This window comes from Equus caballus, chromosome X, assembly GCF_041296265.1.
Source record: "Equus caballus isolate H_3958 breed thoroughbred chromosome X, TB-T2T, whole genome shotgun sequence".
NCBI lineage: Eukaryota > Metazoa > Chordata > Mammalia > Perissodactyla > Equidae > Equus > Equus caballus.
Window position 1 is genome coordinate 37,738,147 of NC_091715.1, and position 14,301 is coordinate 37,752,447.

The 14,301-nt window shown below is 37.6% G+C and overlaps 1 long non-coding RNA gene across 6 annotated transcripts in view; it reads right to left on the reverse strand.

The window, feature by feature from the left end:
* The window catches only part of LOC138921844 (uncharacterized), a 120,804-nt gene that overhangs the window by 58,995 nt on the left and 47,508 nt on the right, over positions 1-14,301 (reverse strand). For 2 of the 6 annotated variants that reach the window (XR_011434745.1, XR_011434743.1), the window contains exons 7-8: positions 13,247-13,419; positions 4,805-4,865 (exon numbers count right to left, since the gene is read on the reverse strand). This is a non-coding gene — a long non-coding RNA (uncharacterized lncRNA). Of the gene's footprint in view, positions 1-4,804; positions 4,866-11,325; positions 12,430-13,246; positions 13,420-14,301 lie in introns of those variants that run through there. The other 4 variants (XR_011434741.1, XR_011434739.1, XR_011434742.1 and 1 more) reach the window with 3 other exon arrangements.

The following is a 14,301-nucleotide window of genomic DNA, read 5'->3' on the forward strand; positions in this document are numbered from 1 at the left end:
CAGCAGAAGTCTAGAATATTGGTTTTGAGCATCATGGCTGTGAAAAGAAGGGGAGAGACAGAGTTAGTGCAAGAGGAGAATATAGTGTGACTGGAAGATTTAGAGGTCACAGAAAAGTACCTCAAGGAGGACAGAAGTTGAAAATAGAGAAGAAAGAGGGAGTAATTAGTGGGCTAAGGCCTTGGATCTGTAGGAGATGAGGGAGATATGGAGGGAATTGACTTGAGCAGGAGAAAGGACAGCTTCCACAGCCTACTTTCTCCTTCTTTAGCATGAATGACCAAACCTGAAGGTAGGTACAGACAAAAATGACTTGTAAGTGTGGGGGAAACTATGGAAGTTCAATGCCTGATAGCCTTGATATTCTGGGCAAAATAGGAGGTAAAGTCATCTACACTGAAGGGTTGGGCTACCTGAGGTTAGTGGAGCAGCCACTCAGAGAAATAGGAGGAGAAGTTGGTCAGAAATAGGGTAACAAATTAATAAGAGATGCTGAGGGTCTAGGAGAGGCTGGAGACCATAAATCTGTGGTGGTCCTAATCCATTCATGGATGTGATTTTCTGCAGTAGTGGCTAGCAGGCCAGATGTGGAATCAGAAAAGGAGAATGGTAAGATTGATCTGAAGTTGAAGACTGTAGAAGAGATGTGGAAAGACGATGGGCTTGGTTTTGAGTGCAAGGGTACAGTGGTTGAGTGCCATGGGGTCAAGTTTGGATAGGTGAGGAAGTGAAGCCTAACAGGGCTCATGGACTTGGAATAAAATGACTTTGAGGTCTCTGTGTGCGACGTTAAATAACTGAAATAAGGTAGAGAAGAGACTGTTGGTGTTGAAGATTTTTTTAAAAAAACACCATAGGCCAGGGTGCTGGATGGCTTCATATGCATATAGAAGCTGCCCAGCATGAAGACAGGACATGAGGAAAAGAAGAAAACAGTGAGCTTGTGTCCACGCCCTTAATGAATAAAGGGAAACAGGTGAGAGGTTCAAAGATAAAACAAAGGGATAGAAGGAAGTATATATGGTTGGCACAAACCTTAATGAAAAAGGATTTCTTGCCCTAAGATGGAGGCATAATAACCTGCCAGTTGTGTTAGGATGCTAGGAGACCATGATCAAGCTGCAGCCCATGATATGTGGGTGTAGGAGAATCAGTCTCCTCCATAGAAGAAGTTTCAAGAGGTCTTGTGTTCTGTGAAATGGTTGAAGATACAAGGGAGGTTATTTACAATAGAATGAGGGCCTCTGGGGAAAGGGTTAGAGGGAAGTCAGCATTGTAAGGAACATCCACATCCCGGTAGAATGAGAATATTGAATGATAAAAATAATTTATGTCAGACACCATGCCAAGGGCTTGATATATTTATTTAATTCAATCATTACATTATTTCTGCAATGTAGGTGTTATGTTTCTTTTTCATATGAATAAACTAACATTGAAGGCACTTAGAAACTTATCTAAAGTCTTGTATCTAAAAAGTGACTGAGTTGGTTTTCCAAGATTTGATTTCCAGGCTTTTAACCAATAAACAAGATTGGAATGAGAGTATGTAAGAGAAGAACGTGCCCGGGAGGAGCTCCCATTTTGGGAAGGGGCCTCCAATGATAGGATAGGAGACTTCATGGGTCCAACCAACTGAGAATGTAGGCATGTGCTTATAGGGTCCTCTGGGTGGCAGAAGCCCCCAGTCAGGTTCAGCTGTCTGTCCTGAGTTCCAGATGGAATATGGGCAGGTGGTATTCTGTATCCTCAAAAAGGGAATGTGAAAGTGTGGTAGTAAAAAGCAGTCAGGTCTAGGGAGACACCTGTCCTCTTGCTTGGAGGGGCTGATTCATGGCTTCTCACAAAGGCCCCAATTCTTATTATATTTGAACAGTCCATCCACATGGGCTCCTGGGGAGGAATATGCAGACAGGCTCTTGTCGGGGAAGGCTTTTATTGGAAAGTAGAATTGGGAATTGCTTACCAAAGGTATTCCCTGCTCCATATTATCAATGAGATGTTGAAAATGTCTTTCTGATTACAGCTTTTGACAAAGCCAGGATTTTGGTGTAAACAGAGATAATTAAGCAAGGGTCTGCTCTCTGAGCTCTGGGAATGTAACAATAACAGGATTGCAAAGACAAGAAGTGATTCTTTCTTTGGGTTTTTCTCTCCTTCCCTCCCACCACCAGCTGTGCCCCTCCCACAGCCTTCTGCTTTTTAGGTTTTGCCAGCAGTGGTGAAAGTGTCATTAGTATTCACTCAGATCTCTTTGGACCTCTCTTCCTGTTTCTACACAGCACACTCCTGGTTTTGGTATGCTTTTGCCTCCAAAGGCTACATATGAGACTCTTCTAATGACCGCTCTCTTTGCCTGGGCCACCCTTTAGCCTGTGACTGGTGAATGTGGCCATATGAAAGCTCAGCTTCCTTGCCTCAGATCAGGACAACTTGGAGGCATAATTTACAGAGCAGAGCTCCCCTAAGGGACCAGGCTGAATGTACTTTCTATGGGACCTTGCCTGAAATTCCACTCTGGTTTGGCTTCTTCTCTTTTTCTGTCCTGCTTCCCTCACTCCTTTCCTAGTTTCTCCTGGGAGAATTTTTTTTTTAAAAATCACATGTTCATGAATCCTCATCTTAGGGTCCGCTTCTGGGGAACTCAACTTAAGACAGGGAATCAGATAACTATTAAAGGGAAGTTCATTTAAATAGAAATTTTGAGGGTAAAGTTGAAAAATGTAATTTTTTAAACGAAAACACATGAAGAACCATTTAAATACTAAAGTATATTTTACTTTATTTAAATTAGCAAGTAAATTACTTCATAATATGGGTGTGGGGAAAGATTTTCTAACTGTGACTTAAAATCAAGAAACAATGAAAAGATGGGTAAATTCTACTATATAAAAATGAAAATGAAATTTGCTTAAAAATAAGTAAAGTTAAAAAGTGAAATGAAAAATATTTGCACTTTATATCATAGATGGAGGGCTAATCTCCCTGATATAGAAACAGCCATTAAAAATTGAGAGGAAAGCAAGGATGACCACTCTCACCACTTCTTTTTAACATAATACTGGAAGTTTTGGCCAGAGTAATTAGGCAAGAAAAAGAAATAGAGGCATTCAAATCAGAAAGGAAGAACTAAAATTGCCCCTGTTGGCAGATGACATAATCTTACATATAGAAAACCCTAAAGACTCCATAAAGAATCTGTTATATCTAGTAAATGAATTCAGTAAAGTGCAGGATACAAAATCAACATACAAAAATCAGTTGCATTTCTATATACTGATGAAGCATCTGAAAAGGAAATTAGAAAAACAATCCATTTACAATAGCATCAAAAGAATAAAGTACTTAGAAATAAATTTAAGAAGATGCAATATTTGTATACTAGAAACTAAAAAACATTAAAACATTGAAAGAAATTAAACAAGACACAAGCAAATGGAAAGACATCCCATGTTCATGAAATGAAAGAAATAATATTGTTAAAATGTTCATATTACCCAAAGTGAGCTACAGATTTAATGTAATCCCTATCACAATTCCAAAAGAAAATTATAGAAATAGAAAAAATAATTCTAGAATTCATATGAAACTACAAAAGACCATGAATAGCTAAATCAATCTTAAGAAAGAAGAATAAATCTGAAGGCATCACACTTCCTGATTCCGAAATACATTACAAAGCTACAGTAATCAAAACAGCATGTATGGCATAAAGACAGGCATATTGACCAAACGAACAAAATGAAGAGCCCAGAATTAAATCCATACATATACAGCCAACTGATCTTTGGCAAGGGAGCCAAGAATACACAATGGAGAAAGGATTGTCTCTTCAACAAATGGTGTTTGGGAAACTGGATATCCACATGCAAAAGAATGAAATCGAACTATTATCTTACACTGTACACAAAAATCAACTCAAAATGGGTCAAAGACTTAAATAAAGATCCAAAACTCCTAGAGGAAAACATAGATGAAAAACTGCATGACATTGGTCTTTGCAATGACTTCACGATATGACACCAAAAGCACGGGCAAAAAACCCTCAAACATAAACAAGTGTGATTACATCAAACCAAAAAGATTCTTCATGGCAAGGGAAGCAGTCAACAGAGCGAAAAGGCAATGTACAGAATGGGAGAAAATATTTACAGACCATATATCTGATAAGGAGTTAATATCCAAAATATATATGGAACTCCTTCAACTAGATTGTACAAAAACTAACCCAACTAAACATAGGCAAAGAATTTGAATAGACATTTCTACAAATAAGACATACAAATGGCCAGTAAGTATATTAAAAAATTCTCAACATCACTAATCAGTCAAAACCACGATAAGATACCGTCTCACAACTGTCAGGATGGCTGTTATCAAACAAACAAAAGACAAGTCTTGGCGAGTATGTACAGAAATTGGAACACTTGCATACTGTTGGCAGGAATGCAAAATAGTGCAGCCTCTTTGGAAAACAGTATAGAGGTTCCTAAAAAGATTAAAAATAGAACTACCATAGGACCCTGGATGTTTATCCAAAAGAAATGAAATCAGGATCTCAAAGAGATATTAGTGTTCCTATGTTCATTGCAGCACTGTTTAGCCAAGATGTGCAAACAACCTAAATGTCAATCAACAGATGAATGGATTAAAAAATATGGTATATACTTACAACGGAATACTATTCAACCTTTAAAATGAAGGAAATTCTGCAATATGTGACAACATGGATGAAGCTTGAGGACATTATGCTAAACAAAATAAGCCAGTCACATAAAGACAAATACTGCTTGATTCCACTTACATGAGGTATCGAAAATAGTCAAATTCACAGGATCAAAGAGTAAAATGGTGGTTGCCAGGGGCTGGGGAGAAGGGAAAATGGGGAATTATTAATGAATGGGCATAAAATTCAGTTCAACAAGATAAATAAGCTCTAGAGATCTGCTATACAACATTGCACCTATAGTTAACAATAATCTATTATATACTTAAAAATTGGTTAAGAGGATAGGTCTCATGTTGTGTCCTTACAATAAAATAAAAACTGAAAAATAAATAAATAAATAAATTTTTAAAAGTTGAGAGGAAAAATACCAAAAGCCCAATAGAAAAAAGAGAAAAAGATATGACAGAGAAATTACAGGAAAAGGAAGTGAAATGGCCCTTAAACAGATGAAAATATGCTTAAACTCACTCATAATAGAAATACTAATTACTACCACTTGAAGATATTTTATACTTATTAAATTTGCAGAGATGAAATGCTTGACAAAACACCTTGTTGAAAGGCTGTGCAGAAACATATGCTCCCATGCACGAATGGTGGGAAGTGCAAAATGGCACAAGCCATTTGGTGGAAATTTGGCAATATTAATGAAATTAAATATGTACATACTCTTTTACTAAGCAGTACTGAAGATACACCTCCACAAGAATAAATCAATATATACATAAGTTCATAAGTCATTTATTATTGGTAACAACAAATCTTTGAAAACAACACACATCTGTTAATACGGACTGGTTGAATAAACTATCCACATAATGGAGTACTATGTAGCCATAAAGAAAGAATCAAAACAATCTCTATGAATTGACATGGGATAATTTCTAAGACGTATTAAGTTAAAAAAAATCGAGGTAGAGGGCAGTCTATAGGGTCTGCTGCATTTTATGTGTGAAAGAAAGGGAAAATATGTATGTATTCCCCCTTGTGCCTATGTTTGCAAGAAGAAAAAAAGAGACGGGAGAAAATATATATGCTTATATTTAAAAAAAGAGATACACAATAAGGACAATCAGAAACTAATAAAAAATTGCTACAGTGGAGGTATGAATGGGGAAGAGAGTATCAAGACAGGACTTTCTGTGTAGTTCTCACTTACGAAATATATTAATATTTTACATATTCAAAAGTTAAATTACATCAAAAAAGTAGAAAAAGCAAATCCTAATATTGACCGTAAGCAGAAACAGATGAACCTTGCTGTATATCAAATTGATAACATAACCACAAAGAGGAAAAAGAATTACAAATTACTTAAGCAACTTTTGAAAACTATTGTCTGGCTCCAGTACTCTGTATATTTAGTGGCATATATTCTAAAGATGAAAAGAACTTTAAAAATACATAAAGTTTACTCAGTAGGTTTACTGTTAATACTATCATTTTGAATATATTGTAGGATAAAGCAATTTGGCAATTTGAGCATGAATGAGAAAATTGCCGTATTTTATTGTAACACAAGAAATAAAAATCTATAAGCCCATAGCAATACTCAAAGAGAGGGAAGAAGGGAGGGAGACAGGGAGAGAAAGAGAGAGGGAGGTAGAGAGAGAGGGAGGGATGAAAGCTCTTCTATGCAGATGAATACCAGCTAATAAGTGTAGAAGATGTGATATAATTAGAAAGTCAACATTTTACATGTTCTCAGATAATAATTGATTCAGGCAAGGATCATCAATAGATGCTAAAACATCATTAGGTAAAAATTTGCTAGGGAACAGGATATTTTCACACTGCCAAAGTATCGCCCACAGATTTCTTACTAATTGCAAAAGGGAAAATGTGACTTTACAATGGAGAGATCTGGCAGTAACCACCTTAACTAAGTGATCAAACTTAGCATAACCAATAGAGGTTATTATTAATATCTGTCCCTTTATGTGATGCAATACGAAGTACACAGCATTACCTATGAATACTTATGAAATATCCTTCTCAAATCTGTTTAACTTGATTCTAATCAACACTTAACCTAACTTACAGTCTACAGGGGAAATAGCAGAAAGAGGAGCAAGTTAAATGAGGCCAAGAGGAAATCATCAGACTAATCTAAAATGCAGAATAAGACATTGTCTTGGACTCTTCAATAAGTCAACATTATGAAAAGAAATAAGTGAAGGGACTGCTCTAGTCTAAAAGAAACTAAAGACACATAAACCAGATGTGCAAGCCTAGGATGTTTTTTGGTTTTAAAGCAATAGTTAAACAAGACATTCTTGTGACAATGGGGTAATTTGAACACGGTATTAGTTATCTATTGCTACCACTTAGTGGCTTAAAACAACAAACATTTATTATCTCACAACTTCTGTGGTCAGGAATTTGGGAGTGGCTTAGCTGGGTGGATCTGGGTCAGGATGTCAGCAGGAGGTGCAGTCGTCTGAGCGCTTGCCTGGGTCTGGAAGATCAGCTTCCAAGTTCACTCCCATGGCTATTGGCTGGAGGCCTCAGTTCCTCAAGATGTGGGCCTCTTTATAGGCTTGAGTGTTCCCACAACATGACATGTAGCTTCCCCCAGAATGAATGATACAAGAGAGAGGGATCTAGGAGAGAGACAGACAGACAGAAAGAAAGAAAGAGAGTGAGCAAGCACAGGAAGACTTAGTCTCTGAAGTTGCACACTGTCACTTCTGCTTTATTCTATTCATTAGGAATGAATCACTGAGTCCAGCCCACAGTTATGGGGAGGGAAATTAGGCTCTGTCTCTTGAAGGGAAGAGTATCAAAGAGCTCGTGGATATATTTTTAAATAACTACAAATATAGATTGGACACTAGAAGAGATGGTGAAATTATTGATAATTTTCTCAGGCTTGATAATTTAGAAAGTTGTCATTCTAAGGAGATGTGTGCAGAAGAATTTAGGGGTTAAGTGTCAAAACATCAAATGAAAGAAAGAGATTAAGCAAATATAGCAAAATATTTGCACTTGTTGAGTCTGCAAGGAGGGGATATGGATGTTCATTGAATTGTTCTCTCAACTTCTTTCTATGCTTAAAATTTTTATAGTAAAAAGATAGAGAGGGGCAAGTATTGGACAGTAAATATACACAAAGCATTGTGCCTGACATGTGCTAGATGTTGAGGGTGGAAGGCAAGATTGAGGGTAGATACAAACTAGGCAGCAGGCACAGACTCACTCGTACCAAAACAGTTAGAGGTAGTGAATGGAAGGAAAAGAGTTGATCGGATAGGCTGGGAGATCGGACGCAGCGAGGGAAAAGGGAGGAGTGAAACAATGCATAAAGAGGTTAGAGAGGGAGTGGAGAAATTGTCACCTTTAATTTCCAAAATTGGACTCCAATTTTAATGGCCACTTAAAAATCCCAATTTGCTGAAACTTGTATGAGGAACAGACGATTTATAGTTTCAAAGCATCTACCCACAAGTCACATACTTATTCCAAAGGGAAAAATAGTGACTTTACAGTTGACAAAGCTGGAGGACACCAGCTTGACCAAATGATCAAAATTTAACATCACCAAAATTGGGACAAACATGATCACAGACCTCCTATGCATATGAGATACTAAAAAGGGTACTACGTCATTTAAGTTGTATTCCTGCCAAAAATTCTAACCTGCGTCCAACCATGAGGAAACATCAGACAAACCCAAATGAGGGACATTCTACAAAACAACTGGCCTGTACTCTGCTTTATGGTGTGGTGATAAAAGACAAAGAAATGCTGAGGAGCTGCAACCAAATGCAATGCATGATCGTGAATCAGATCCTGGATTAGGAAAAAAACCCAAAATAGCTACAAAGGTCATTACTGGAACAACTGTGCGCTTTGAATATGGAGTGTGGATTAAATAACAGCATTGTAGAAATGTCAAATTTCCTGATTTTGATTGTTGTACTGTGGTTATTTAGGAAAATGCCCTTGATCTTAGGAAATATACACTAAAGTATTTGGTAAAGGGACTTGATGTCACCAACTTACTCTCATTTGAGAATATTTAGTTCAGAAATAAAATTATGCACATGCACACAGAAAGAGAGAGAGAAAAAATAAGACAGATGGGTCAAAATGTAAACAACTGGTGAATCTGAGTAAAGAATATGGGAGAAATTCTTACATTATTCTTGGAATTTGAAATTATATCAAAGTAAAAAGTTAGCAAACAAAAAGTTACCCCAAAAAACCCCACTTTCTCAGTGTGTGCAACATTTGAGAGAAGACCGCATGGAAGGGCTGCTCTCTGTGCTCAAATATTAACCCTGGTGCAGGATGCAGAGTGATTACAAGACGAAAAGAAAGTCCAGTTCCAGTTACCAAATCCTTCAGTGACTGAAAACACATGGTTTGCAAAATCAAAATGTCTCTAGTTTTTGTCATTAAAAATCACAAGTACTTTAATTGTACAAAACAAATGGATAGTGTTTTAGATGCAGAATAACAAATGCGAAGACCAGGTAAGAAGCCACATCTCAGCTTGGGTCCATTGGTCCCTGGAGCAAGGAGGAGTCTGGCGCATAGCTCAGGCTGTGTGTGTGTCTAAGCACAGAGAGGTCAGGCCTCAAAGGGAGAGGGAGGGGAGGAAGTACAAGGAAGGCAGCAGGCAGGAGCGTTCTCCTGAATAAGAGGGGAGCGGTGTCAGGAGGCCACAGCCCCTCTCACTTGGGCCAGCAGCCACCTCATTAACACATCATTAAGAAGAGCCTATTCTACGTAAGTGAGTGTTTCCCAGAAAAATGGATTATTTCTGTCCCCTTAAAATTCATAAATGCTGCCCAGAAAGCCCCAGGTTTCCTGTAATGTCTATTAAAAATCCAGATATTCCAGCAACAATGTCCAATCCCCACTATTTCCACTAAGAGAAATAAAATAGTAACACTAAACTATGCTGGTTCTTTCTTAGATGATGTACCCAGTGGAGGGAAGGTGTAATATTGGATTGAATCTGTAATCTCTGAGGATTATTACTAAAATAACCGACAGCCTCTTAAAAAATTGTAACACGTCTCTTTCTCTCAAAACTAAAATGTAGGAAAATCATTTCAATTATTAGAGTTTGGGCTATCTTTTTTGCTTTTTAAAATATCAAAACTAAAAGAGTCTACTGTCATAGGGGATGCAAAATGAGGCTGGCTTCCATTCCTGAACTGTTGTCTCTTTAGGGCCACAAGCTACTTTTACTTCAGGGTATCTTATACTTCATAGGAAGGAAGGAAATTTATAGTTATTGGCTGCCTACTATTTGCTAGGCATTGTACTATTTCATTTAATCCAAAGTTTAGCTCTTTCCATACTCAGAGGGAAAAAAGAGAAAACACTAAAGGATTTTTTTATTAAAAAGAAATGATGTCAGTACCATTTTGTTGTGTGGATACAAACTCCGGACCTATACATTCAAATATGTTTTCATGCATATTCTGCGGAATCTAAGTATTTGTGTTCTCCATGGTTATTTTTGTCAATAAGCATTTCTTACTGCAACTATTTTTCCTTTCTTCGTTTCCTGGTGGTTTCTTTTTTTTATAGACCAGAATACTTACAATATTATATCAATGAGGCAGATTGTGTCCTATTTTCTCCTTTTCGCTAAAAGAAATGTAAAAGCGTTGCAGAAAATTTGGCAAAATCATGGGGAAAAAGCTTCTAAAAATCTCACCACTCTACAACAATAATGCTTTTCAATTCTGTCTACTCTTTTCCAGTCTTTGTTTGTAGTCATATGGTTTTACATAGTTGCAATAAAAGTGTATGTGCAATTGGAGGCCTTTTATTCATCTTCTAAATATCTTATCATGTAGATATCTATTTTTCAACACTATAATTCTTAGTGCCAGATAATATTCAATAAAGTGGCTATACCATAATTTCCTTAAGCATCATTCTACCATTAAACAGCTAGATTGCTCCCTATTTTTCAACAGTAGGCAAATTGTGTCAAAGATATCTTTTACCTGTACAGCATGTATTTTCTTTTTGGATTGTTTCCTTAGGATAAATTCCTAGTAGGATTTGAGCACTTTTATGGCAATTGACCTCTCTTGTCGAATTGCTTTCTCAAAGTACTGTATTCAAATGCAATCTTTCAGCATCAAGTGCTTTCCAGAGCTACCGCATTCTCCTCTGCACTCTTTCAGTATTTGATTATTTTGATCATAGTGCTTTTGGTTCATTTAGTAGATAAAACATGGTATCATTTAGTATCCTATGGCATCTCCTATTTGATTTTTTAAAAATTTTAAAGGCTTCATTTTTTTTTTAGAGCAGTTGTAGGTTCACAGCAAAATGAAGAAAGTTTTCCATATACTCCTGCCCCTACTCATGCATAGCCTCCCCCATTATCAACATCCCCAGCCAGAGTGGTACATTTGTTACAATTAATAAGCCTGCATAGACACATCATTATCACTCAGAGTCCATAATCTACATTGGGGTCACTGTTGGTGTTATACATTCTAGGGGTTTGCACAAATGTATAATGACATGTATCCATCATTACAGTATCATGCAGAGTAGTTTCACTGTCCTAAAAATCCTCTGTGCTCGACCTGTTCATCCCACCCTCCCCCCAACCACTGATCTTTTTTACTGTCTCCATAGTTTCGCCTTTTCCAGAATGTCATAGAGTTGGAATCATACAGTGTAAAGCCTTTTCAGATTGGCTTCTTTCACTTAGTAATATACATTTAAGATTCCTCCATGCCTTTTCATGGTTTGATTGTTCATTTCTTTTTAGCACTGAATAATATTCCATTTCCTGGATGCACCATAGTTTATTTATCCACTCACTCACTGAAGGACATCTAGGTTGCTTCCAAGTTTTGGCAATTGTGAATAAAGCTGCTGTAAATATCCATGTGCAGGTTTCTGGGTGGATATTCTATTTGATCTTTATTTGCATATCTTCAATTACAATCAAGACTGAACATTTCATCTTATGTGTGCTTATCAAAGTAGTGAATTTTTGTGTAAATTTTCTTTCTTCCCAATTTTCTGTTGACATCTGCATGTTTTGTGTTTTGGCGAATTTCTTGCCTTTGTTTTAAAACTAACACCACTGAAAATTATTACCTGAAACATTCTCCTCAGTATGTGGCTTGTTGTTTAATTTTGTTTGTCAAAATGATGCTTTTGATGTTTATATGGTTGAATCTATTTTTTCTTTTGTGCTTTCTTCTAATGCTTTAAAGTTTTTAAAATTCTCTCTCCTGTAGAAACCTGAAAAATATTCCATTCTATATTTCTACTTAACTTGTTAATACATTTATAATTTATTTTGGTGAATTCTGTGAAATGCACCTCTAAGTTATTCTTTTTCTAAGTTGCCAACCACTTATTCGAACTGCAGTGGTTTGGATGCCTCCTTTATGTTGTCTGTAATCATATCTATTTCTGGATTTTCCATTCTATTCAATTGATCAATATCTGGTCTTCCTCTACTACCACACTCTTTATATTATTGCTGCTTATAAATAGGCATTTTGATTATGTCTGCAATAGGGTCTGTATTAGTCAGCGCAGGCTGCTATGACAAAATACCGCAGACTGGGTGGCTTCAACAACAGACATTTATTTCTCATAGTTCTGGAGGCTGGGAAGTCCAAGATCAAGGTGCCAGCTGGCTCAGTTCCGGCTGAGGGCTCTCTTCCTAACTAGCAGATGGTTGCCATCTTGCTGTGTCCCTACATGGTAGAGAGGGAGAGTGAGCTCTCTGGTGTCTCTTCTTATAAGAACACTAATCCTATCAGATCAGGGCCCCACTCTTATGACATCATTTAATCTTAATTACTTCCTTATTCTAAATACAGTCACATTACGGGTTGAAACTGCAACATTTGAATTTGTGGGGGACACAATTCATCCATAGCAGAATCACATTTCCCAATAAGCATCCAGTCCAATTATGTTTCTGACCCTATAATTCCAGACCCCAGCATATCATAACAGCCAGCCACAACTCTCAGCAGCTATTTCTGAGCATCATCCTAGATCCTCATCCTCCGCCCCCGCATTGCTGCTCTAGATTCGTGGCACCGTATCTCAACTCCCATGATTTATCTCTGGCCCCTTTTGACTGTGCCAGCCCTATACATCCCTCCTGACATTTTGAATCTCAGCAACCCTGGGTGGTTCTGGATCTCTAATCCATTCTTCCTTGGAGCCCCCCCCCCCCCGGTGGCCTCAGGTGCAAATCTTCACTGAATTGTCATCAGGCCAGCCCTCAGCTCCCCGCATATCTAGAATTTCTTCTCAAAGGATGGGACACAATGGCTTCACAATTCACCTTCTGATTGCACATTGACTCACAAATACAGGGCTCTATGACACCTTTATTTCTACTAACTGTGGTTTAGGTCAATGTAACCAATGTAACGGGCCTGTATGTCAGGCTTCTTAAACTAGAACCTTAGGGCTTCCCATAATGTAAGGGGTTGCTAAAATCAATACTATTTGCATGTAATGTTATTTTGCCATGTGTCTCCAACACTGTTATCTTACTCTGGATGCTCTTCCACATCCTTTTTGAGGAGGCTGGTGTTCTTCTCACTGTTAGGCTTCCATCTGGTTGAACATGCATGGATGGCCTGCTAACTAAGCACGTCATCGTGGTGACAAAGACTCTTTCCTTAAGCTTCAGATTCTTCCTCAAAGCCCTGTGGAAAAGCTGGATCCTATTTTGGAAAGAAAGACATTTTGCAAAAACTCATTTACTCCCAGAAAACATAACTTGGTCTTTTGTTTTTCATTATCAGGAATCTCCTAAAAAAGCAGTTGAGACTATGAGTATTTGGTCAGGGACTGTCTTATTTGTCCCTCTATCCCCAGCACTTAATGCAGTACCTGGTACCTAGCAAATACTCAACAAATATTTATGAAAGGCAAGAAAGAAGAGGTGAATTTAAAGCTGAGAGCTGAGATCAGCTTTTAATTTTATATACTGGAGTCATTTGTTGGTTTCATGACTGTATGACCCCTTCAACCTAGGTATGCCAAGATGCTGCTCACAGGGACAAAATTCTACACCCCAGGGGAATTCCTCCAGTGGTTTGGCCAGAAGCATGTTTCACATCAAAAGGGTCTGCTAGAGATCTCTGCCTAAAATTTAGAAGAGGGGAGGAGGCTATTATTCATTCTTCTATTCTACAGGTATTTAATGTAGTTCCAAAGATGAGAAGAAGCGATGTGCCCCCATAAGACAGGAACAGAGGCGGTGGGTGTTTAAAGAAAGGTGACTGAAATTGATTTGAGGCCTGCATTTTAAAGGTGGAATGGCCTTAGAAATCATGAAAATAGGGGTGATTGGTGATAAGAAATTTACTCCTGTCTCCTATACCCCCAGAATTGGATCTTAAAAAGGTTATAGGATTAACATTCCCACCACTTATCTTTGAAAACAGCATCACATCATTCAGACACATCACTTAGACATTGTCATTCAAGGAGTGGGAATTCAGGAGTGAATTTGATGTCAATTCACATCAAGTTCCTACTGTGAGAACTTTGTATTTTACAGGCTTTTTTTATCTGGAACAGTCTTCCTGCCTCTTTCTACC